The sequence below is a fragment of the Narcine bancroftii genome, chromosome 1 (assembly GCF_036971445.1).
Source record: "Narcine bancroftii isolate sNarBan1 chromosome 1, sNarBan1.hap1, whole genome shotgun sequence".
In the NCBI taxonomy this organism is placed as follows: Eukaryota; Metazoa; Chordata; class Chondrichthyes; order Torpediniformes; family Narcinidae; genus Narcine; species Narcine bancroftii.
In genome coordinates, this window is record NC_091469.1 from 303,307,389 (window position 1) to 303,334,495 (window position 27,107).

Consider the following 27,107-nt stretch of genomic DNA (forward strand, 5'->3'; position numbering starts at 1 on the left):
ATATAATAGAAAAGGCAGATTAACTTAGAGCAGGGGACTATGTGGTGTGGCCATTACATGGATTTGGTTGAGAGAAGGCCAGGACTGGCAGCTCAATATCCATGATTCGGATGTTTCAGATGAAATTGGGCGGTATGTAAAAGAGGTGGGGAATTTGCATTACTGATCAAAGAGAATGTCATAGCTGCATTTAGAGAACATTCCAGTAGGCTCATCACTCATCCATCCCAAGCTCAGGAGTAAGAAAGGTGCAATCACAATGAAGAAGTTATAACACTGACATCACAATAGCCTACAGGAGATAGAGGGACAGATAAGTAGGCAGATCATGAAAAGATGTGAAAGCAGTCAGATTGTTAAACCAGGTGACCTTAATTTCCCCAATACTAACTGGTACATTTTTAATGCCAAATGTTTAGCTAGACAGGATTTGGTGCATACTGAAAGGTTTCTTGAAACAGTATATTGATAGTTGAACAAGGGAAGCTAGACTTTGTACTGAGAATTGAGCTAGGTAAGCATAATTTCAGTGGGAGAGCATTTTGGGAGCAGTGATCATAGCTTTGTAAATTTTCAGATAAAACTTGAGCTCGGGGAAGCACTAAATTGGGAGACGGCTAAGTATAACAGTACAGGCATAAACTGGGAAGAGAAATGTTTGTGGGAAACCGAAACACAAGGCATTTTATACAAATATTGAAGACAAGAAGCTAGTGAGGAAGGTTGGGGGGGGGGGTGCATGGGTTATTGAATGCCCAGAGCCAGATGAAATGAGTGAGATACTAAATGAGTACTTCATAGAGTTTTACAGCATGGATGAGAATTGGTAATGGTTATTGTCTAAATGGAATTTAATAAAGCATTTGACAAGTCACTCAGAATAGGGTTATCTTCCTACTTGTAGATTGGATTTGAAATTTGGATTTTCAGAGAGGAATGGTGAAGGAGTGTTGTTTAGACTGGAGATCTGCGACCAGTGGTGTTCCACAGGGATCTAAGATGTGGATAACCCTTTTACAGTTGACCAAATCTCCTTTTTCAATTGGAACTTTTGACTTAATGTGTATGCATTGAGAGAGGCACCATTGAACTGTGGTAGCATTGTCGTGGTACAAAGGAAATAAAATAGAGGAGCGTCCAAGTATTGCAGCTTAAGTTCCAAAATTAATCATTCCATATTTCTTTCTTTTCCAATATTCAACAACCCAGAAAAAAACGAGATGGTAGCTAGATGTTATACTAAAGGAAGGGCATATTGCTCCATTGGTCCAGTGAGAATGATATTTTCTCCTAAAGCCTGACAAGACATTTTCCTTAGTGGATGAAATTGTCCAGTATTGGTGAAAATTCAGTAAATGCTTTATTGAATTAATTTCACATTTACGTGTATCCACAACATCTTATCGAATAGAGATTCCATGAATGTTTAGACATTGCTCATATGAGTTGATCTTGCATTCTGAAATATCCACCATCATTTGGTGCTCACTGTTTAATTAAAAAGTCAGAACAGTGAGGGTCTGATAGATGTATATAAAATTATGAGAGGGATATATAAGGCAGAGCTTTCCCCACCACCCCCGGGTAGAAATGACAAATACTGGAGAACATAGATTGAAGGTTAGTGGAGAAAGGTTTAATGGAGATTAGGGAGGCAATTTTTTTTACACAGCAAGTCGTCGGTGACTGAATGTGCTACCTGTGGAGGTATGGAAACAACATTTAATTAATGGAGGTTTAAGCAACCACATGAACAGGCAGGAAATAGAGGTTTTATAGACAATGGGGTTCTATTAAATTGACATCAATTGCAGGGCACGCTCCTGTCCTGTACATCTCTATGTTCTAAATACCAATCTTAAGATTGTATTGGAAGCCTATCATTGACTTTTGAGATGAAAATAAATCCTTCAGCTGAAGTCTTTGTCATTAGAATACTGAAATAAGTTTTAGTTTCATTGAACGTGCTGGCCTCCAGAATTCTTGGTGTCGTAACCCCAACAAATCAAGTAAATGTTGAAATCTCTAGTGTGGATTGTTAGGTGGAAAATCAAGTCTTTCACTTGGTTGGCAGCTTTGATTCATTAACCCATGATTTCAATTACAGTTATGCAAGTCTTTTGAAAGTACTTTTGAATCATACTTTAGACATACTTTCTGGGTTGTTGAATACTGTTCCATGACTGTAGACCGGAGGTAAGATTTTGTGGTGAAAGAAATGTATCCAATTTCTTTTCCAAATCTAAAACATTTGTTCAATATTATTCAATCTCCATCTACTCAATTTCTGAGGTAATAATATACAATTGATGTGAAAAAAATAATAATGGAGTAATCTATATCTTACATTGATAGTATTATAACTTCTTTACCTAAATTTTGCCAATCCTGCTGATCTATTGTCATGTTTAGATCTTGTTCCCACCTTTCTTTTGAATTAAACAGACCTACTTTGTAACAAAATATACGCAATTGAAATAAATTTTTTAGTAATTCCATCAACTATAATTTTCTCTAATTTGAAAGATTTTTTTGAAGCCTGATCCTTAACTTCCTTCTTAAATAAGCTCTCAACTGATATTTAGGGTTGCATGGCCAGCAATTACATGACATAAGAGGGAAGGTCAACAACAAAACTGTTGTCTTCTTCCTCAAGGGAACAATGTGCAAATGGAATGGTTCATGCCTATGTGGATTAACATCAGTCATGCTCTTTCTCCACCACAGTTGCTCAATTCCTGAAAATTTATGTGTCAGTGAGAATAAGTAAATCTATACAACCCAATCTTGAATTGTGAGTTCTGCACGTACACCTGCAACACAAACACAAGAACTCTGTGAAGCAGAGATTCTCCAATTCAGTCGGAACCTTACTAAAGTCTTTATATATCAAAAGATGCATAACTCAGACCCGGACCAAAGGATATCAATCAACTGCTGCCCCGTTCCCTTTGAGTACAGTAAATTTGCATGCTTCCTGTGACCTCTCAGGTGAATGACATTGTAAGCATCCAGTGCAGTTGATGAAGCGGTTAGCCCAGCACTGCTGCAGCGCCAGGGTCAGGGGTTCGAATTTGTAAGGAGTTTGAACATTCTCCCCTTGTCTGCATGGGTTTCCTCCGGGTGCTCTGGTTTCTATTCATCTTCCAAAACATATGGGGGTTGTAGGTTAATTGGGTGTAATGGGCAGCATGGGCTTGTGGGCCATTTGGGCCTGTTACCATGGTGTATGTCTAAAAAAAAATGTAGAGGCAAATAGAGCTTAAGTTTTCACTTTACAAACACATTAGTCATACTAATCAAAAATGTATGGGTAAAGATGACCAAAGTTTATTTTGCAGTTAAGCAGGTGATTGCAGTAAACTGTTTGCAGGAATTAATCGTGGTAGACATTATTAAAGGAAATGTGTCTGAAATGAAGATGAGTTCATTTTCTAAATGCAAAACATATTTCATTTAAATCTTTCTACTTTGATTGAATTTCACTTCAGTAATTCAGGTTAATTTAATCTATTAAAAACAGTGAAATGCTAGAGGAACTCAGCCAGTCCTGCACAGTCCATAGGAGATAAAGATATATTACCGATGTTTTGTCGCCAGGATGAAAAATTGGTTGATGCTGCTCACCATTGAGGGTGTCTCTTAAAGTGTCTCCTTATTTCTGCTTAGTAAGAGTCGCCCTGGTCAAAAGTTTTGTCTGTAAGCTTATTATCTTAATTATCTATAATGCTATTGTTCGGTGTAAGAAGAGTATAGTATTTTTGTCTTTTAAACTATTTATTCTTAATGCACATGATTAGTTGTGCATCGTAAGAGTAAGTCTTAAGCAACCAGAAAATACACAATCCCCATAGAAATATACTATTCTTTAAGAATAGCTGATATTAGATTGTGAGTGATTAGAAATTAGAGGAAGTCATGTAAATTAAATTACCATTCCCAAAATCCGTCTTCTGAATTTGTCAATAATTTTCAGTTGATATTAAAAGAAATAATGGATCATGAATTCTATATGTGAAGAACAGAAACAAGTTCCTTGGCCCATCTAGTCTGTGTCAAACTATTAACCTGCCTGGCCTTATCGACCTGCACCCAAACTGTAGCCCTCCATATCCTTCCAATCCATGTACCTATCCAAATTTTCTTAAATGTTAAAATTATGCCCAAATTTACCACTCCAGCTGGCAGCTCGGTCCATACTCTAGTTACATTTTGTTCAGTTTACCATGAATAAAGTTGAACGTTTAAAATTATCCAACATTTGGTTTGATGCAACCTACATTATGAAATCCTTAATGTTGCTTTAATGAGTTCTGGTTAAGTCTAAGAACTCAAAAATGATTGGAACTTTTCCCAGAACCGTATGTGCTCCATTTAACTGTTGGAATTCTTCAGTGAAGTAACTAAATTAGCAGGTAATTTTCCACTATTTGATATCTTGTAATTTGCATAATATTAAAAAGAAGTCAATGGTTTTCAGAAACTCAGTGAATTTAAAGTCTGATAAAGGGTAAAAAATGTTTGCCTTTTCCAATTGCATTTTAAAAGATCTTTAGCAGGTTCATGGATAGGAATGTGGGACAAATGCAGGCTGAATTAAATTTACATAATTTCACAAGGGTGGCGACATATGTTGATAGAGTGATGAAGGTGTTTGGCCTGCTTGCCTTCATCAGTCAGAGACTTGAATCCAGGTGCAAGAACATTATAAGTGTCTCAGATGTTGGTGTGACTACACAGAGTATTATGTGCAGTTTTTGTTATCCAGTTATAGGATAGGTATCATTCAGTTTCACAAGAATGCTTCTGGGGCTGCCAGGCTTGAATTATAAGCAGAGGCTGGAAAAGCTGGGACATTTCTACTTGGTGCATAGCAAGATGAAGAGGGACCTTCTAGAGCAGCCATTCTCAATGGGGAGCAGACATTTCCCCCATCCACAACTCCAACCTCCTCCTCAGGGACCACAGCACATTTGAAGAGACCCAGGAGCGAAATCATAAAATATATATTTTTATGTAGCCATTAGGAGAGAGAGCCAGCTCCCCACCATGACCACCAGCCCCCCCCACATCTCCATCGGGCACACTGAACTCAAAACGGTCAACCAGTTTACCTACCTCAGCTGCACCATTTCATCTGATGCAAGGATCGACAAAGTGATAGACAACACACTCGCCAAGGCAAATAGCGCCTTTGGAAGACTACACAATAGAGTCTGGAAAAACAACCACCTGAAGAAACACACAAAGATCAGCGTGTACAGAGCCATTGTCATACCCACGCTCCTGTTTGGCTCCGAATCATGGGTCCTCTACTGGCATTACCTACGGCTCCTAGAACGCTTCCATCAGTGCTGTCTCCGCTCCATCCTCAACATTCATTGGAATGACTTCATCACCAACATCGAAGTACTCGAGCTGGCAGAGTCCGCAAGCATCGAATCCATGCTGCTGAAGACCCAACTGCGCTGGGTGGGTCACATCTCCAGAATGGAGGACCATCGCCTTCCCAAGATCGTGTTCTATGGCGAGCTCTCCACTGGCCACTGAGACAGAGATGCACCAAAGAAGAGGTACAAGGACTGTTTAAAGAAATCTCTTGGTGCCTGCCACATTGACCACCGCCACTGGGCTGATCTCACCTCCAACCGTGCATCTTGGTGCCTCACAGTTCAGCGGGCAGCAACCTCCTTTGAAGAAGACCGCAGAGCCCACCTCACTGACAAAAGACAAAGGAGGAAAAACCCAACACCCAACCCCAACCAACCAATTTTCCCTTGCAACCACTGCAACCGTGCCTGCCTGTCCCGCATCGGACTTGTCAGTCATCAACGAGCCTGCAGCAGACGTGGACATACCCCTCCATAAATCTTCATCCGTGAAGCCAAGCCAAAGAAGAGGAGAGAAGTATGAAAGAAATGAACTAGACTACTTCACAAGGAAGAGGTTCCAATTTTGAGAAGAGTCTTAAGGGGGCTATAGCCAAAAAAAATGTTGAAAATTACTGGTCGAGAGCTTTATAAAATTATGAGGAGCGTAGATAAAATAGTCATCTTTCTCCTAAGGTAAGGGAATTAAAAACTGGAGGTCATAGATTTACGGCGAGAGAAAAAAATATTTAAGAGGGAGCAGAGAGACACCTTTTTCACAGAATATGGTTGGTCTACCGAATAAGAAGAAAGAGAAAGTAGTAGAGGTAGTACAATTGTAATATTGAATTGAATAGGAAAGTTTATGAGGGATATGGGTTGAACGCAGGCTAAGGGGACTAGGTTAGGAAAGCAATGTGGTCAACAATGGACAAGTTGATCTGAGGAACCTGCTTCTGTGCAGTCAACCTCGAACAATATAAATGGGCCTAGCTCAGGAAGGTACCTGAGTCAATGTGGACCTGATGGGTCAAACAATCTTTTTTGTGCTATCCTGTTCTATGACTCTATGATGCCATCTTTAAAATAAATAATAATATAAAAAAAATGAATTCAAAGCACCAAAATGAAAGCATAGCTGACAAAGAAAGGAAATATGCTATGTGAAAAATTGTGGACTGGGGGGTAGGTGAGATCTCATCTTCTCAGTGACTGCTTCAAAATCGTGCCATTTTGAACAAAGTTCTGTGCTCAAAGAATCTTGCAGAAGTAACTCCTTGCTGAACTTGTCAAAGAATGCAATCTGTTTGATTAATAACAGAATGATTTTTAAAAGGAAAAAAATTGTCTTTCAACTGTCCTGAAATAGCCGATTACTAATTTGAATTTATTCTATTCACAGATTAACTTTCACAATTTCCTTGGTAATTTTGTGTTCCAGCTAAATATTGCCTCTCAGATGTATCCTTTAGAAGTAAAAGTCGACATCCATTCAACTTTTCATGATAGTTCAGAACAGAACCAATCGAGATCAGTTCACCTGTATTTCCCTATACTAATTCCAGTATTCAATGTCAGTCTTGTTTCTTAGATTTCAGAACTGGACACAAAATCAGTGTTGCGGTGCCCCCAGGTGTCTACAAAGTTTGACATTTACCTCCTCTGACATTTAATTCTCCTGTTTTAAGTATATATTACATTGGGTGAACCTGCTGAGTAGAAAATCTGTTATGATTTTACTATACTTCAAAATTCAAGGCTATATAATGATGATATCATTCAACTGCCTGCCCACTGAGGGAGGATTACTGCTGTTAAAAGACTCCCACAGACAGAAAATGCTTCAGTTCTATTGTTTGGCCTTGAGAGTTGATGAAAGTCAATTTGAGATTATCCACCCATGAAGTTGTTAAATATATTTCCTTCAATGTTACATTGTCTATCTCACTTAAATAAATGTGGTTTAGTCTCAAAAAAATACCCATAATCGTATGCTTTATGTACTGTATTATGCTCACAAAAGCCTGTGCAAAGGTAATACTTATGAGTATGATATAAAATCTCTTTAATAGCCTACTTAAAAGCACTCTTTTTGTTTTTTACAGATTAGCCTGTACAGTCTGGTGCCCAGAGGATGTTTGCATTGAAATCTATGTGGATACCTAGCATGTTTCTAAGACACATGTTCAACTTTCCAGACTATAGAAGTTTCAGGCATGATAGAATGGGAGGTAAAAGTAGAGTGGGCATTACCAGGGGTGTAGTGCTGTCAGAGCTCACCGGAGTGCCGCTTCGGCACCTCTGTGGAAAAAAAGATCAACTTCTCCATGAATGAGGGGAGGGTGATTGTAGATTTGAGAGAACATTCCTCTCCCAAGAAGTTTTAGAATTTAAGTTGGAATACTGTCTGCTCCTCAACTTTCCATTTGGCACCCAAGCAATAGTGAATCAGGAATGGTGGCGAGGCCAGACTGCAAGTTAAGGGAATGACTGGTGGATACTCTCTAATGCCACTGTGGAGGATACCACGGTCTTGCTAAATCTTGTGATACTTACACGGAGAGGGAGGGACTTCACCATCTGTTTGGAATTCATCTGTTCTGCATGGATGATCATGGTAGCACTTTGTCCACCTCCATCAATTCAGCTGTGCTCACCACTTACAAAATGGATCAAACCGATAACAATATTCCATTCAAAATGAGCCCTCAAGTAGAAATTACTTTTTTTAAATTTCTCGGCAGTTGTCAGAGAGGAGGGGCCTTTGGCTGGGGTCAAAGTTGTACCAGTGAGTTTAAAGAGAGAAATCCAGGGAAAATGTGAGAGACACAAGATGGGGGAAGAAAGGTATTAGATATAGAGTGGGATAGAGAGAAGTGTGGGATGGATAGAAGCAAAGGATAGAGAGATAGAGACTTGGAATACAATCATAATGAGAGAAACCTTTGGTGGGTGTGTGTGTGTGTGTGTGTGTGTGTGTGTGTGTGTGTGTGTGTGTGGCAGTAACCTGGGAGATAGATCCAGGAATCCAGGATCGTGAAGAAGAGATAGAAAAAGACCTAGGTGACAAAGTACTGAGTGGTAAGGAGACCCAGGAGAGAAGGAGAGTCCTGGGATAGTGAGAAAGACAAATCATCAGGGAGATTAAGGACAGTGAGAGAGGAGACATGGAACAGAGTGATGCAGGACAGAGTGAGGAACCCCAGGAGAGAGAAATCTGGGATAGAGGGAAACTGGGGAGGTAGATCAACAGACCTTGAGTAGTGTAAGACTTGGATTAAAGGAGAATATCAGAGAGGGAGATACATGTGTTGGAGTGGGACCCTAGTGGAGTGGGAAGTTTCTAGAGAAAGCCAAATCTGGTGGGGGGGGGGGAATGGTAGGTGGGAGGGGGAGAGAAGGATGTCACAGTGAGAGAGAGGGACAAATCCAGGTTTGAGGGAAACCCAGCCTAGATAGATGCAAGAGATGCAGGACAGAATGTAAGAGACATAGAATAGGAAAAATGAGACTTGTGACCTGAGGGTTTGGACGGAGGAAGAAAGAATGACCAGGAAATCAAGAGGAAGGAACAAAATGAAACAGAGTTCCAAGAAGCAATTCCCACAGAGAGAAAGAATGACCAGGACAGTCAGCCACAGAAAGAAAGAGAAACTCATGATGTAGAGAGATAGGACAAATTCAAGATTTGTAAAGAAAGAGAAATGGCATTTTAAAGTGAGAAACAAGGGAGAGGCCTGAGAAAGCAAGGGCAAGAGACACAACACATTTTGCGGATTAGACATTCCTTTCCTCACTGGAATTAATCTGCCAGACCTCTGCAGATAATTAGTGAGTGCAACCGTGCAATACTATGTCATATTATTAAATTAGGTTGTATTTTATGTTTTATTGTACCAATATACACTGAAATGTAGTGATAGGCTATTATCTTGTTAATGTCTTAACTATCACTATATTTCTGTGGAGCTCTGGAATTCATATATTTCTTTCATCTTGGTTTAGTACTTGATATTATAAGAAGCCCGATTTATAGATATAGTATAGTATACATAACACACACACACACAATAATAATATAGCATATATATATTATATAGATAGATAGATCTATTATATATACAATACTGTATATGTGTGTGTGTATATATATATATATATATATATACTTGACTATATGCATGTATAGTATATATTATACTATATATGTGTGTGTGAATATTATATATACTGTGTGTGTGTGTGTGTGTGTGTGTGTGTGTGTGTGTGTGTGTGTGTGTGTGTGTGTGTGTGTGTGTGTGTGTGTGTGTGTGTATAATACACCCAATTTGTGTATCTGCTCATTTCATGTACTGGGGAACTTGGGTGCGACATACAGTATATAGAGAGAGGATATAGGAAATGGCAGGCACTTTGTAAGCTCTGGCACCTAAAAAATTAGCACTGCACCCATGGCCATTACTATATTGAAAAGGTTCTCAAGGAGGATATCCTTGGAGGTTCTTTAAATAAAGCCGTATGAGAAGAACTTAGCAACAAGAAAACAATACCATTAATGGAGTTATATCAGAAGCACTCTTACTTAGCAGGACATGTTGACAAAAAGTTCAATAGGAAGAGGAAAGAGAAGTAGGCAATTTTAACTTGTTAAATATTTACTGATGTTGCCTTAATACAAGATGTTTAGATAGTGTGGAATTTGTAAAGTGAATCTAGGAGTGCTTATTGAGTCAACATGTAAGTAATCCAACTAGAGATGGAGTTGCACTGAATTGATTTTGAGGCTGGCAAGAGAAAGAACAGGGAGGGTCATGGAGAGAGACATAAAGTCATTTAGCAAGGAATAGGTCTTGAGGCTAAACTCATCCATACCATCCAATTTGACCTTCCAGGCTAGTCCCATTTGTCTGCAAATGGTACCTGTGGTTCTAAAGCTTTCCTATCCATACATCCATCCCAGTGTCTTTTGAATGTTATAATAGTACCATTTTCATAGTTTCCTCTGGTAGCTCGCTCTAGATATGAACAAACCACTAAGTAAAAATGTTGACCCTCAGTTCCTTCTTAATCCTTTCCCCTTAAGCCAATACATTCTAGTTCTAGAATCATCTATCCTTGGGGGAAAAAAGTGATGTGAACATTCACTTTATCCATGTTAAAGATCCTGTTTAATTGATGGTAAGAATCCTTGATAACTTTTTGAGCCTTATTTAAGCAATGCTCCTATGGATGTAGTCAATAGAGGTAAAGGACACCCCAGTGATCTTCTTGGCCATTTTAATGACCCTCTGATTGACTTCCATTTTGATGCTTCCATTTTTCAGCCACCATACCACACAATGATGACTAATGAGGAGGTGTTGGGTTCAGGATAGGTCATCCGTTATATGCCACCAAGGATCTTTGTGCTCCCCCATCTCTCCACAACTGAGCCAGTGATGTGTAATGGAGAGTGGTCAACCTGTGTTCTCCTGATATTCACAATCATCTCCTTTGTCTTGTCCATGGTGAGACCCAGATTGTTGTTTGATCTGAATCTGGCAGTGCAATCATGAGTCAGCAATGTAAACACTAGCAGGCTGAGCACACTGCCCTGAAGGCAAGATTTATTTACATTTGGAAAGTCAGAGTTTGATTTGGGTTCATCATCATAACTTTGCAGAAAATCCTGGGTGCTTGGCTTCCTCCTGCCCACCAAAAACATTCCAGGGCTAATTGGGTGTAATGGGTGGCATGGGTTTCAATGGTGGGAATTGGCTTCTACTGTATTGTAAATCAATTTATGGACTTCAGCAGATTGCTAAGCCTGGCTGCGCTGAGTGCAGAACTGTTTCAAGCAAAACCAGAATAGATATAGATAGAAAAATGATTAATCCAATGCACATTAACATCCACAAGATAAAGAAGGGGAATTATGGTTTCTCAGTTGTTGTTACCATCTGTAAAAGAATTGCAAATGCAGCAAGAGCAGTTCGGATGTAATTATAGATATTTCATCTATCTCAAGATTTGCTTGGTTAACTTATTGAGAGATTTCGCTGAACTTCCACCTTATGAAATTATAGACTGTGGATGGTCCAGTTATCCCAGAATTGCATGCTACCCTTTTCATTATTGACTAAGTAGACTGAAAGTCTTTAGAAAAGAAGTAGGTATCAAATTCTCAGGAGGATGGGGGGAATAACATCAGAAAAATGAACAAATAGTAATGAGATAAGTTGAGATGATCTGAAATTAATGTGATTGCATTGTTGTAAGACAATATTTCTTCCATGATACCATGACAAGAATGCAATAATTCTGTAACCTTCAGGAATAGCCCAGCATAAATCAGCACTGAAGACATATAATATTTCCATGTCAACCATGTCCCATTTTTCTGTATTTAGCTCATATCACCCTAACCCATTCTTATCCACCTACCTGACCAAATTCATTTCAAACACCGTAATTTCGACTGCCTCTACCACTTTCACTGGCAGCTCATTCCGTCTCTACTACTCTTTGTGTGAAAAGTTTGCCCTTAAGGTCCCCTTTAAATCTTTCTCCTCTCAACTTAAATCTATTAAACTTTCAAAGTAATGACAGTCTTTACTGTTAGTTGGCAGAGGCTGACCAAAAAAATGGCTAAAAATATAAAATATGAAAAAATAATAAATCCATGCTGCCAGCAATGGTGGTGGAGGCTGAAACATTGGAGGCATTTAAGAGACTCTTAGACAGGCACATGGATGAAAGAAAAATTGAAGCTTATGAGGCAGGGAGGGTTTGGTACATTTTTAAAGGAATATATCGATCAGCACAACATTGAGGGTCCATACTGTGTTGTAGTATGTTCTAAATCAGTTTTAAGGTAGAACTATTTCTTGGAGATTGTTTAGAATATATAACTCATCACTCAGAGGGAAACAAGACAAGCGCATGAGAGAAGAGGAGTGGAAGATCAGGTGAAGTGAAGTGAGCTGGCAGAAAGCTTAAGTGGACCATGCACACAAATATGGACCTGCTTAGCTAAATCTCCAAATTCTGTTCTTCAAAAATACTTTGCAAAATAGTGAGTTGATTCTTTAACTCTATCTCCTCATGATCTCTTTTCTTAAATTCAAGAAAATCATTTTGAAGTGACACACATGGGAATGTGAGAGGGGAAAAAATGACTTTTATTATATAAATGGAGAATGGCTATGATCTTGAACTTGTTGAGGTTGATGGAAATCGAGTGAATTCAGATTGAATTGGTAAGTATTGGATAGAAAACAGCTAAATAATGGGGAAAGGGCAGGAGAATGGGATTATTCTACAAAAAGGAGATTGCTGGGCAAAATAGTTTCCTTTCACAACAGTTTGCAAATTGAACAATTTGCAAATTAGTGGAAAATGCTATTCTCTACACAGTGGTGCTGGAATTTAAGACCCAAGCAGTTTTCACTAATTATAAATACAAACAATGCAGATAGTTTTTCTATAGAAATAATTGTATTGAAACTTTGAAAAACTTGTTTTAAAAAAAATCTCTTCATATTTGTTAAGAGTTTAAGTAAGGTCAAAGCAAATGTGAGATGATTCATTGAGTTGGAGGGTATGAAAACCTTGGGGAGAGGAGTACTTATTTTCCTGCTTGCACATGGTTTTTAACTATCAAGGTCACGTTAGTTTTCTCACAAGACTGGAGCTTACTCTTACCATTCGGAGAGCAGTCTCATCTGTTACGGTACATACAGGAGTCCCGGATGTTCATGCGCTTTGAATGTTAAAGAGAGAAAGGGCTTGGGGGAGATTTCATGTTAAGCTTAATTCTTCTTCCCTTCCTGATGCCACACATTGAGTAACTCACCCAGAAAAGGCCTTCACTTCTCCAATTCATTAAATCTCAAAGGCCAAAATAAAATTAATCTGGGGCTTGGTCAAACCATTGGTTCCTAACTATCATCTATGCCATGAAGCACATCAGGTTTGGGCAGAATGAAAGAGAAGTGGAAGATCCAGGCCACTTCGAGAACTCTGAATAAGATGAGCAGTTTTGTGATCATTAGATGGTTGAGAGCATCTAGAATCTTTTATCAGTGCTCCAACAAAACCACAAGAGAAGGGACACTTCTAGGAGACGTTGTACTTGGAATAGTTCCACCAAAATGGAAATCACATTCATAAAACTCTCCAAAGCAAAAATTGTAGTATAAACCTAGAATTATTTAGCTTGAGGAAATGGAATAATAATTTCCTTTTGAAATTGTTTCCTCAAAAATTGTTTCTTTTAAAATCTGCATTTCTAAAGGAAAATTATCATAGAGTCATGGGACAAGATATGATGATCTGAAATTAATTTTGGTTGCATCTCATTTTTATTCCTTCCATGACACCACAATAAGAGTGCATTAATTCTCTGAGTAACCAGATTTTTAAATTATATATACAGAAACAGGCTGGAGCACATTTCCATGCCAACCAAGGAGCCAAGCCGAGCTTGTCTAATTTGCCTAAGTTTGGCTTGTGTCCCTCTAACCCAATCCCATCCAGGTTACCTCTGCAAATGTCTTCTCAACATTATAATTGCACTTCTGTCCATATTGTCTGGCAACTTGTTCTACTTATCTGTCACCCACTGTGTGAAAAATATGTAACAAATCATTATTAAAACATATTAAATGCTAGAGGTTGATGAGGATTCAAAACATCCTTTGTGTTTGTAGTCAGCTATATGTCATTTGGCTATTATCCAATGATAACTATTTTTTTTAAACTAAAGTACAGGACCAAGATTATTGGGACTGTGCATTATTTGCATAATTACTATGTCTCTTGAATCTTTTTAATCTATTGGAGTGTTCCATCAATTCTTTTATTCATTCAAGCGATGTGTGTTTCACAGGCTAAGTCAGGATTTAATTGCCCATCCTGAATTGCCCTTGAGAAAGTGGTGATAAACTGCCTTCTTGAACTGTTACATTCTTTGATGTCTGGATATGCCCACAATGCTATTAGGGAGGCAATTCTAGGATTGTGACCCAGCCGCAGTGGAGGAACGGAGATATATATTTCCGAGTCAGGATGGTGTGGAGGCCAACTTCCAAATGGTGGTGTTCCTATTGGTGCTACCGCATGTCCTTCAGGATGTTATGGATTTGGAAGGCGCCTTGGTGAGTTGCTGCAGTTCCTGAAAATGATATAAACTGCTGCATGTGTGCATTGGTGGTGGAGTGAGTTTCAATTACTCCATGCTGAGGTGCCCTTAAAATTTGCTCACAGAATTAATGCATTCTTTTCATGGCCATGGAATATTTGAATGTTTTTGAAGCAAAGGTAGGTGGATACCTGACAATATGCAGAATGAAAGACTACCATGGGTCATTGAGAATGTCGAGGTGAGATGTTAATCAGATCATAATGATCTTATTAAGTGTTAAAGCAGACTAGAAGAAACAGGTGACCCATTCTTATGTTCGTATGAATGCTCATGGAGTTTTCATAACAAATATATATCCAAAAATTGTTTTTGTCCCATTTTTGATGCACTAGGTAGATGCTGTATTTTGTGGACATCGCACAATTGAGGGACCCTCAAACAAACAAAAAAGAAAATTGAGAAAATGAATCCTCAAATAAAACATCATAATAGTCATTTTGCTTGTTTTGCATTATGCTATGCCAACCTGGGTCATGGGAAGCAAGCCTCAGATTTTAGGTGCTCCCCTTGTAGAAGCTGTAGCAACTCTACATAGAGAAAAGCGAGAGCGCCAAGGCATTAGGATACATTCAATCCAGTGGGGCATAGACATTGATCAGAGCAGGGCCCTCTGCATTAGGCAGTCAGGCCTGGTCACAAGCAGATTTGTGATTATTCAGGTGAGACAAGGCAGAAGCAAAATGTTAATGTTCTGAAAGGCACAATTTAGTTCACATAAGGTTGATGACGGAATACATGGTTTGCTGCATACTTTGAGTGAAAAAGGCAATTTGTTGAATTGCACGTACTTTCCGCCGATTTTAATCTCTCATTAAGAAAATAAAACATTGCTGGCATCACTTTTACAAATATTGCAGAGGAAATATTGTCAACTACCCTAAGATTAATTGCTTCTGTCCAATTTATCCACGGGCAGAACTTTATCCAAAAATGGGTGCATAACACTTTAAAACATGAATTTCATGCATGAAGATTAGAGTCGACATCTAATCCTACATAACATACCTGTGGATTTGGCATTTTCATCTGCCTCCAATTATTTACAAAGACAGATTCAGAAGAAATTTGGGATTAACCTGTCTTCAACATACACTTGGAAAACTTTAAGATCCAACTTTTGAGTTCCTACCATTGAAGATGTTTCAGGCTGGTGGATCTTTGTGACTGTTACGTAAATTACCTCCTTTATACAAATATATTCATTTTCATCTAAATCCATAGAATTTAAGAACTAAGTTCCAATTATGAATGTGTCTCAAAATAAGATGAGTTATTTTTCACAAGAGAAAAATGGGAAAAAAAACCCTGAAAATCCTGGAACCTTGAGTGAACAAAGAGATGCTGGAGGAACTTAACATGTCAGACACCATCCATGGTGGAGAAATGTTCAGTGAACATTGTGGTCAGGATCCTTCTGCAAGACTAATTTATTTTTCACTATCTGACTACTGCTTCTACAATTACCATAGGTTACAAAATAATCAAAAATTGCATAATATATATTGTAAGTTTTGCTTGCAGTATATAATGGTTGGGGCTGAACAGAACTATATTTTATATATTAGATGATGCTTTGTGTTTTAATTATAATTAATACAGATGTAGCAGTAATGAACAGCCACTTGGTGGTCTTTTTGTTATTCCTATTATTGATGGTTTCAATTGGAGAGCATCCAGATAAATGCAAACAAATAATATTGTTACCCATCATCCAAGGTACTTGAAGTTGTGAACTTTTTTCAGGATTTCTTTTCCCCAAATTATCCTACAATTTGGAATATCAGGTTTCTCTGATGCTATCATTACTTCAGTTTTCTTTTTGTTTCAAGTTAGGTCAAGTCCTTTGCTCTCTTTGTGATGACGGTAGATACTATGTAAATTTAATTCACTCTTTGATATCAATACTGTATCATCTGCATAGTGGAGGTTGTTAATATTGTGTCCTCCTATACTTATTCCTGGTAGGTCTTGTAGGGTTCTCATGATGCTTTCACTGTACAGGGAGAACAGGTCTGGTGATAGACCACAACCCTGCCTGACACTTCACGAGTGGCTGATATTCACCAATCTCATTGTTTCTCTGTATGGCTGTACGTTGTTGCCAGTAGAAATTCCTGATTATTCTTAGATATTTTCTGTTGATATTAATATCTTTAAGCATTTTCATGATGACTTTTCTGTGATGGAGAGACATGATTGCCCATAGTCGAACAGCAAGGTGCCTGAATGAACATAAATTGTTAATTTGCCAGGAACTAATCTTACAATGCAAATAAAGAATTGCTGGGTGAACTCAACAGTTTAGACAGCATCTATGGGTAGAAATGGTCAGTTTAAGATCTTAATTTTTATCAAGACAAAGACAAAAATTGTAAAAGAACATTTGACATGGGGAAATGAAGCTGGGGTGGGGTCCAGAGGTGATCACAGAAGGTGTGAGAGATGAAGAGACAGGAACCATTAAAAGTTGGGGGGTGGAGGGAGAAAAATTGGATTAAAAAAATGTTTAGAGTAGAGGAGTGTAGAGCTCATCGAAAGAACCAAAGACTTGTTGATCCAAACCAAGGCTTTAATTAGCAAAAGACAGGAGCTCTTCACAGTTGGCCGACCAGTCCGGAAAGATCCAACCTGGCTAGGGACACAACCCTTTAAGGCCCAGACAGTAGGCATGGCTAAGCTCTCAGCCATTCGCTGTAAGCACAGTCATTACATACTCTAGATACTGTAACTATATACATTGGTGATAGGTCTGTACTATCACAAGGAATAGGTAAAAAAGAGGGAAACCTAATTTACCTACAATTAGAGGTCAATGTTTATGCGATTGAATTTAAGGGAGTTCAAGAGGAATATGCTGTATTCTCAAATTTATGTTTGGCTTCAACCCAACAATGGATGAGGCCAAGGACAGACATGTTGCTGAAGGAATGTTTGGGGTGATACAATGGTTGGCACCAGGAAGCAGACACAATCTGCGATATAGAAGAGGTCACACCAGATACAGTAGCTCTGCCTCACTTGGAAGGTGGTCTTGTTGTCTTGGATAAAGTTGAGGGGGCAAATGGGAGAAAGTGGTTCGTAAGAGGCAAATTTGGAGTAGGGCATTTTTCAACCAGAACCTCTGTGAAAGACATTAAGAGGTGGCCACACATGTGAGCGATTGTTCCTCAATATATTGCCCATGCAAAGAAAAGCCCCAAGTCGAGGTGCTGTCATTTTATACTTAAACCAGATCTGCAGGTGTAACCGTTACAGTTTAACTTATAAACTGTTACTGAAGCAGACAAATAAAAAGGAAAATATTGTGAACATTGTCGATGCTGAACACTGGTGTAATAATGTAAAACTCATTTTAGGAATAAAAATCAAGAATCATGAAATTAGCAGAATTTTGTAAAGCACCTTTTGCTAACTAACATATTTTGAAGAAGAATTCCTGGCTTCTTTACCCTGGAAGAGGAGAAGATAGTGTATGTTGCCTTTTACTGGCTCCTGCATCTGATGAATGCATGACCTTGTTGAGAGAGCTAAACATGGATAATATTTTCAGTAGGTAAACCTCCATCAGAACTTAAGATGTAGTGGAACTAGAGAGGTACCATTTTAAGTCAATGCAGAACCAAGGAAAGAACAAAATGAAATATCTGTACTGGGCTGGAAGAAGGCTTTCTTTGAATGTTCTTGACATAATTACAAAAGAATGAAGTTGTGAAACTGATAGGTTTTTATTATGTATATTCCGAAGTACAGGTTGACCGGCATTTAAGTCGACCTGGCCCCCTTTTCTCAGCCTCATTCTAAGAGTTTTATGGTATATCTGGCGTATAACTCGACTCCAATATTTGTCTGTCTGAGGTTCCCCATTGACCAGCGCATAAGTTGACCCCCGAAGCTCACGATACCTAAGATGGGCCAATGACTGGCATAAACGTTGACACCCATAGATCGTGCGGATTGATTTGCTTGGCATTGGCTGGAGGTGCTTGCTATGTTGGAGGGTCCATCGACATAACACAGCAGACAATATGAAGTGAGCTTTAAGTTGAAAGTAATATAAATGGCCAAGAAAAGCATCATTGGTGCTGCTGCAAGAACATTTGATGTGCATGAGAAGTTGGTAAGAGATTGGAGGACTTTAAGAAACATACCAAAAATGCATTGTTCATTGAGAAAAAGAATCACTCATTGGCCAGAGTTTGACAATCACGTTGCAAAATGGGTAAGTGAACAGAGGTAAGATTGCTACTTGGTCATCTGAGATAAAATAAGAACATTTGCACTGCAGTGGGCCAAGTCACACCCAGACCTCAGTGATGATTTTGAGGCTGGTGCAATAATTTCAAGAAAAATCTGGTATTACGCCAAAAATTCCACAGAAACTACCAAAAGATCTTGATCATAAAGTTATAAATTTTCACCATTTTATTATAGGGAACTGGCAGAAACATCAGTTTGCATTGGCTAATATTGGAAACATCGATGAAACTCCCATGAATTTTGACATGATAGACAGTGGAATGGAAAGGTGCTGAAACTGTGCAAACCAGAAGTACAGGCCACAAAAGGACCAGGTTTACCATGGTGTTATCATGCATGACCGACGGGACAAAGTAAGACCCATGGAAATCTTCAAATGTAAGATTAAACTAAAAATGGAAGTCCCTGCAGGTATTTTTGTACATTTTCATGAAAATGGTGTAAAACTATGGATAGATAATGTGTGGAACAGGTGGCCAGGTGGTTTACACAAAGAATGGAGTTTGCTGGTCTGGGATATATTTCATAGCCACTTAACTGAGAACACTAAAAGTAGATTAGCACTACATACTTACACGGTGGTTATCCTGTATGGTTTGACATCTATATTGCAACCTCTCGATGTCTGCTTGACCAAGCCCTTGTTACAAGATCAAACCAGCAACCACAAAGAAGGCATATCACACAGGGGTAAAGATGAACAATGACTTTATTAACAAAAATTCACCTTCAAACTTTAATTCAGAAACCCTTTTTTTAGAACAATGCCCACTGGTTACTATGAAAATTTCTATAACAGTGTAAAACTAATAAATTCCCCAGCCTAAATAGAACATATATAATTAAAGTCGAAGTTATATTTCCAACCACCCCACAGAAAAATTTAGACACAAAACAAACACAAGACACTCAAGACTCACAAAACTTTGATCTGAACCAAAGCAAAGATCATAAACAAAATTCAGTTTGTTTGGTAAACTGATGCCAAAAGATCTTTGAGAGAGAGAGAGAGCACAAAATTCAAAGTTTTCTTTGAGAGAAGAACTACTGACTTGGTCCGGATCCTTCTGGCTGCCTTCGGAACGTTCATCCTTTTTGAAATCCCAACATTCTAAACTGTTCTCTAGACCATGACTCATGCTCTGGGCCTTCTTCCACTCCACAGCACCACCCAGTGGTGGATATTGTCCAACTCCAGAAATTTTAAATCATTTTCTGCACATACACAGCCCATCTCCCACTCTCTCAGCAGCCCACCTTCACCTTGGCTCTCTAAGGCAAACTGTCACTTTTCAACACAAAACCACACAACACATATACCAATGCACAACACAGAACTCTGTAACACCCTTCAAAGACCATGTACATGAGAAATGGAATACGTGGATGCCGAGTGCAGAAAAACTGTTTAGAAAAAGCAGGGCAATGCGTGCTGCATCACTTGATGTGCTGTGTAACTTTGTGCTCAAGGCATGGGACAAAGTTAAAGACTGTGATAAAATCATTTAAAAAATCTGATATCTCTTATGCAATTGATGGTATGGAAGATGATTTATTGTAGGACACTGACAACGAAGCTGAAACCGTCTAATCAGATATAGACTGGGACCCATATGATGATTGTTTAAACAGTGAGAGTATGGATGTGCTTTCTGCCATCTTTGCTTCAGATGATGATAGTGAGAGTGGCTTTGAAGGGCTCTAAATATGTTGTTGTTTTCAGACAACGATTGCGATTTTGAAGGGTGTTGTTTTCAATAAAAATCTCAATGAAAATCTGTCGCCTTCAGTTGTTTTTTTTCGTTTTTCAAGTGTTGACTTATACAACGGATCAGCACAGATTGAATTTTGAGCTGAATTTAAGGTTTTAAAAGTATATCCGGCATATAAGTTGATCCCCATTTTTCTGGGGGGGTTTCGCGACTCAAACACTGAAATATATGGTAAATATAGACTGGAACAGCTATCGACCTCATTGACTGATCAAGGCAGAGTGCAATGGGGAGCATGCAAAGGGGTATAGGTAGGATAGTTCTCTGGGGGCATGTCCATCTGGCAGCAGCCAATCATAGCATAACAGTGGTTTCCCACAGTTGTGTTATTTTTCCCACAGATTTGACATTGCACCTACAAATCTATGATTGTAAAATGGACAAGGTTCCTTTCATTCACATTAACCATGGATTGTTTCTCATCCACTTAAATAGCCCTAGAAATGTTTGTATGCTAATTGGTACACATCATGTTGAATGGGGAATGCTCAGTTGGGACCAATTAATGTCACAACCCCAATTTTCAAATTTTCTCTGTACTCTTTTCAAAAATGAATGCCACGTATACAGTCGGTTTATACTGATGATAAACTAAACAATCTGCCTTGAAGAACAACCGTGGCAAACTAATAAGTTTTGTGCCTTTAATGGAGTGATGCTTTCACAGTTTTATTATTGGCTCATACAAGAGGAGATGTTTTAACCTTTGCTCCCTGCTTGTTCACCACATTGACAGCTTGTTAACATGTTCTTCTGGGAAACATGCTCCAATTATTATCCGCTTCAATCCCTCTAATATTAATTTTCCCAAGGAATCTCCCAGGATAAGGGAAGAGGAACAAGTGACCACATCACATTGGGCCAGATACTGCTGGATGTGGAAAATGGTTTTGAAGGGAACTAACTCATAGCCGTTTGACATGAAGAACACATTGTCAGGCAGATGACAATGGGGATGGAATATGTCACTCCCTCCATTGTTGAAGTGCATTGTCTGGGCCCGGTATTTTTAACAACTCACTATCAGTAAATTAGAGAATTATCACTTGAATCCTGTATCGGATCAGCCATTGCATATGTTCAAATGCCATTGACTGCAAATAAAGTTCTAGTTTTATAGATTAAGGCAACTCCATTATTATTTATTTTAATCATTTCTAAATGCTCTTAATTTGTTTTTTTTTTAACATAGAACTTAGAACAGGAGCAGACCCTTCAGCTCATATGTACATGTACATGATGTCCAAATTAAACTAAAACTCTGCCTGCCCAAGATCTATATCCCATCACCAGTGGTTCTCAACCAGTGGGCCTTAGCCCACAGATAGGCTACAACGTGTTTCCATGTGTGTCTTTAAAAAGTTAAATGAAAGACTTTAAATTAGATAAAGATGTGTTATTGACTTGAAAATGTTGCTCAGACATTGCCACTAGTTGGCCATGGCATGTTAGGTCAGAAGCCAGGAGGGCCTTCTAAAGACAAAGGTTGAGAACCACTGCCCCTGCGTCTTCCCATGTCTATCTAGAAGCACCTTAAATGCTCCTATTATTTCTGCTCCCACCAAAACTGACAGCCTGTTCCAGGCACCTACCCCTCCTTGTGTAAAACATTTGCCCAGCACATCTCTTTTAAATCCCCCCTTCCCAAAAGGCATTTGCTTTAGAATTAGAAATTTTACCCTGGGAAAAAAAGATTTTGACTGTCTACCCTATCAATGCATCTCATAATTTTATAAACTATCAAGAACTAGAAGTCAAGGGCTACCATCTTACTGCCTATTTCTCTTATTTTTCACCACAGGGAAGGCCATTCAGCCCTACAAGTCTATGCTGGCTCTCAGAGCAATCCCTTAAATGCCATTCCTCCAATTATTGCTTCCAGCCTTTTCACTTTCATATGCCCATCATTTTCTCTCTTGAGAGTGGTCTTCTTGTCCTGGACTTTACCACTTCATAGATTAATCAAATGTCAATGCACTATGAAGTAATGACTAGATATGCAGCTCTAGTGCTTCCAATGTGGCTACAATCTATTGCAGTCAACATTTCAATGAAATAGGAATTGCAAGGCAAAAGAGGGAAAAAAATGTTTTTTGTACATTTCAAAATACACTTTATTCACAATAAAAATGTATATACAGTGCAAGGCCTTTTCCAATTCATCATAGATAATCAGTGCAGAGCCTCTTAGCATTCATAATGTCAAATTTGTTTGAACATTCTGTATTGTACTTTGGAGCATTAACTCTTGAATGTGTCCCCCTCTCCCCACCCACCTCCCCAACCCCCACACCACGGGTTACTCACCTTCTGTTGTTTGAGGGTCTTCCCCACCAATTTTAGTCTTTCAATGTAAAAAATATTTTTTTTAAATAATGTTATTCATAATTAAATATTTCAAAAAGAAAATTGTTCATAGTTGTTTCATATCCATACATTTCCATCACTATGCATTGTTGCACTCATTCTCAGTCTAGCACCATTGCAATCACAATGACACCTTGTAGGAATTCTCACCTCTGCTGTTTGAGGGAATTCTCCTCAGTCTCAGCAGCTCAATGCCGGATATCAAAAGGACTCTAGGCTGTGGGTGCACTGGGGGGAAAAAAACACACCCTGCTGGAAATTCTCCCAGATTTTTAGATGCCCATACGATGCTCTACTGTTAAGAATAAGGTGAGGTTGAATGAAGCAGCTGCCAAGGGTGGCATTTTTGCAGGGTGAGAGCTCAAGCAGTCAAAGTAACCTCCTTCACCACAGTGTGAAGCAAGGTTCAGTGAGCAAATGCTTCCAAGAACACCCATGCACACACATCTTGGCAGAATGCTTCCAGGATGACATCAACAGCATGCAGGCTTGGTAAAAACTGGCCCGTTCTTCTTCCTCTTTCTCATCGTCACACCATTCTGGAAAGACTTACTTGAATCGCTCAATTGAGAATCAAACATCAAGCATCAGTTTCTCTTTGTGCGAGTGCAGAGGTCCACTACAACTGTCCAGGTTTCAGTGTTTCAATTGCTCGATTACAATTTGACTTGTTCCCAAGTTTAAAATTTACCATGGCTGCAGGGTGTATTTCTATAATACAGTTCACCATTCTGATAGAATACCTTGACTCATTAGAATGGAATTGGTGTTGCACACGTCCTGACAATTATTTTAGTTTGTGAAATTGGGTTGGGTGGTGGGGAAGAAGGGCCTTCCATTAACCATCTCAAATGCTCCTTGTGCACAACAAATAGCAGAATGGATTTGTTTTTAAATGATTGCTGACTTGCTTTGCTTTGTGGATTCTGAAAATAATGTGATTAATTGAGACATCAACCTGAACTGAAGATAGAGAATCTTATTGTCATGACTGACTGCTGTGACTGAATTCACCTCAGGCAGCCAGCAAGAATCTGGCTACGTGGTCATTTAAAATTGTGCTCACAGGTTCAGCACTTGATAACATTGTTTTTCTTTCTTTGGCTTGGCTTCGCGGACGAAGATTTATGGAGGGGGTAAATGTCCACGTCAGCTGCAGGCTCGTTTGTGGCTGACAAGTCCGATGCGGGACAGGCAGACACGGTTGCAGCGGTTTCAGGGGAAAATTGGTTGGTTGGGGTTGGGTGTTGGGTTTTTCCTCCTTTGCCTTTTGTCAGTGAGGTGGGCTCTGCGGTCTTCTTCAAAGGAGGTTGCTGCCCACCGAACTGTGAGGCGCCAAGATGCACGGTTTGAGGCGAGATCAGCCCACTGGCGGTGGTCAATGTGGCAGGCACCAAGAGATTTCTTTAGGCAGTCCTTGTACCTTTTCTTTGGTGCACCTCTGTCACGGTGGCCAGTGGAGAGCTCGCCATATAACACGATCTTGGGAAGGCGATGGTCCTCCATTCTGGAGACGTGACCCATCCAGCGCATTCTTTGCACAAAGGGCAGAGAACTGATCAACCTGCATTGTCTCCAATTCAGAACCATGCTCGCACCAACTTCAGTCATCAAGTCATCATGTGTGTGAAGGAGGGAGGGAAGGGAGGGGGGAAAAGGGGAGAAAATTACACTGTGTATATTTAAGAGGGAAATGTTTGTGTGTATGATTCATAGTGTGAAAAATAAAAAAATAAAAAATAAAAAAAAGTCATCATGTGTGCACAATCAGAGGATGAGTTCAAGCTGAAGTTGATTCCTCCACTGAAGCATACGAGAAAAGAAGAAGCCCAAGAGTAATCATACAGAAGACAAAAGTCGATCTGGAACCAGATCCTGCCTCTCAGCGCTCTCCAACAACCCCAACAAGGTCTATGTCAAGTCCCGTAGAGTGTTTCTTATGTTTTTTAAACTAGTAAGCGGAGACACGGATGACAAAATCTACAACTACCTCCAACGCATCTGGAAAGGTTTTGGCTGCCTGTGAAAAAGGCTGCTCAAAGACACAACTTCAAGCCGGAATCAGGTCCCTCATTTTATGCAGAAAAGCTGGCTGTTTCTGTGAAGTAGGTCTGCAACATTTACCTCTCTGAATTCTTTTATTTTGACTTTGTCAGCTTAACTTTAACAAACATTTACAGCACAGAAGACCCTTCCAGCAATTGACAACCTATTCCATATCACAGAGCAACATGATCACTTCAGAGTATAAAATATCTTATGTAAGGGAATTTTACATGTATAGTTTGTATAGTTTTTGTACTCGATACTATTTTTGGATATAGTACGAGTTATGATTTTATTGTTTAATTACTATAATTATAGAATTTGTTGTCCTGAACGAAATAAGTTATGTAATAATTATGATTTAATTTACAATTGATATGTAATATGTATATGATATGATTTGATTTATGTTATCATTAGTATACCTTGTGTAAAGAGTTCTTGTTAAGCTCAATAAAAAGATCTTAAAAAGAAATAGAAAATCTGTGCCACCCAATGACGCCCAAATTAACTTACAACCCTGTATGTTTTGAATGGTGGGAGGAAACTGGAGTACTCAGAGGAAACCCACGGAGACACGGGAAGAAGGTTGTAATGGAATTGTGTTAATGTTACTCCTTGAAGTTAGAATATTTAATTATAAAATATATGTCTTAGTGAAGTTAAGTTATAGAATTAAATATATTTCTAGTGAGGGAATTGTGGGCTGGACAGGGTCACACAAAGACTCACATTTACAGAGACTCAGAGAAAGAATTAATTTCAGAGTTGCTGAGTCTAGCAGTGGCAAATGAAAAACAATGTTAGAAAGTGTATGGTCATGCACATTGGTAGGAGTAAGAAAAGGGAAGACTTTTCTCAAGTCCAAATTCAGAAGTGCAAAGGGATTTGGGAGCCCTTGTACACAATACCCTAAAAGTTAACCTCCTGGATGAGTCAGTGCTGAAGACGGTGAATACAATGTTGGCATTCATATCTAGAGGAATAGGATACAAGAGCAGAAATGTGATGTTAAGGCTTTATAAGGCACCGGTGAGGCATCACTTGGATTATGGGGTATGGTTTTGGGTTCCTTATTTAAGAAATGAAGTGCTAGCATTGAAGAGCTTTTAGAAAAGATTCACAAGAATGGTTCATGGAATTAAGGGATTAACATATGAGGGAAGTTTGATGGCTCTTGGACTATACTCCTTGGAGTTTAGAAGAATGAGGGGGGACCTCATAAAAGCATTTGGAAAGTGGGGAGACCAGGACAAAATAAATGTGGCTGTGGTGGTACACCACTGGCCTACTGCAGGGGGCAACCTCTGTACCTGCAGGAGAGTAAGGGGACAGGACAACACCTGGCCGGCTGCCAATCAGTTGGCATAAATGACACCCGGTCAGGTGTCAATCACCCTCTGGGATATAAGCGTGCGCCAGCTTCCCTAGGCTTCACACTGAGTTGCTGCAGTCGCAGCCAGCCTGGCTCTGTGGAGGTTTTTGTGGATTAAAGCCTGTCGTTCAGTCGTTACCTTGTGTGTGTCTGATTTTGTCTAACAGTGCACCATAGTGGCAAAGTTGTTTCCCATGGTAGAGGAGTTGAGGAGAAGGGGGGGGGTACAACTTCAGGATTGAAAGGTGCCCATTTGAAACAGAGATGCTGAGGAAATTTTTTTATCAAAGAGTGGTAAACCTTTGGAACTTGCTAAAAAGAAACTCTTGGGTGGTCATGGAGGCCAGGTGGTTGGTTGTATTGATAGCTAAAATATCTGAATAGCCAGAGTATCAAAGGTTGGGGAAGAAGGCAGGAGAGTGGGTCTGAGTGAGAGAATGGATCAACTCAAGATAGAATGACAGAGTAGACTCGACAGGCTGAATGGCCTACTTCTGCTCCTATATCTTATGATTTTATGGAATTAAGAGAACAAAGAGGCAATATGAAAACAAATTGTTGACAGAAATAAAAAGTAAAATAAATGCTCTGAATGTACATTGAAACAGAAAGTATAGTGAGAGGTAATGCTAATTAAGAACAGAATAGGAAAAAATTGATGATGAAATAAAGTAAGACTGAAGACCAAAATGTGTATTTTGCATTGATATTTTGCTCAGAAGAGCATTTCACCAAAG

The 27,107-nt window shown here is 39.1% G+C and overlaps 1 long non-coding RNA gene across 2 annotated transcripts; it reads left to right on the forward strand.

The window, feature by feature from the left end:
* Positions 1 to 310: 310 nt before the first annotated feature.
* Positions 311 to 19,162, forward strand: LOC138751941 (uncharacterized). Of its 2 annotated transcripts, none has more exons than XR_011350277.1 (3): positions 311 to 365; positions 7,475 to 7,600; positions 18,985 to 19,162. It is a non-coding gene; the product is annotated as an uncharacterized lncRNA (long non-coding RNA). The 2 variants fall into 2 exon arrangements; XR_011350276.1 differs by lacking the exon at positions 18,985 to 19,162 and adding an exon at positions 10,694 to 10,870.
* Positions 19,163 to 27,107: the final 7,945 nt, after the last annotated feature.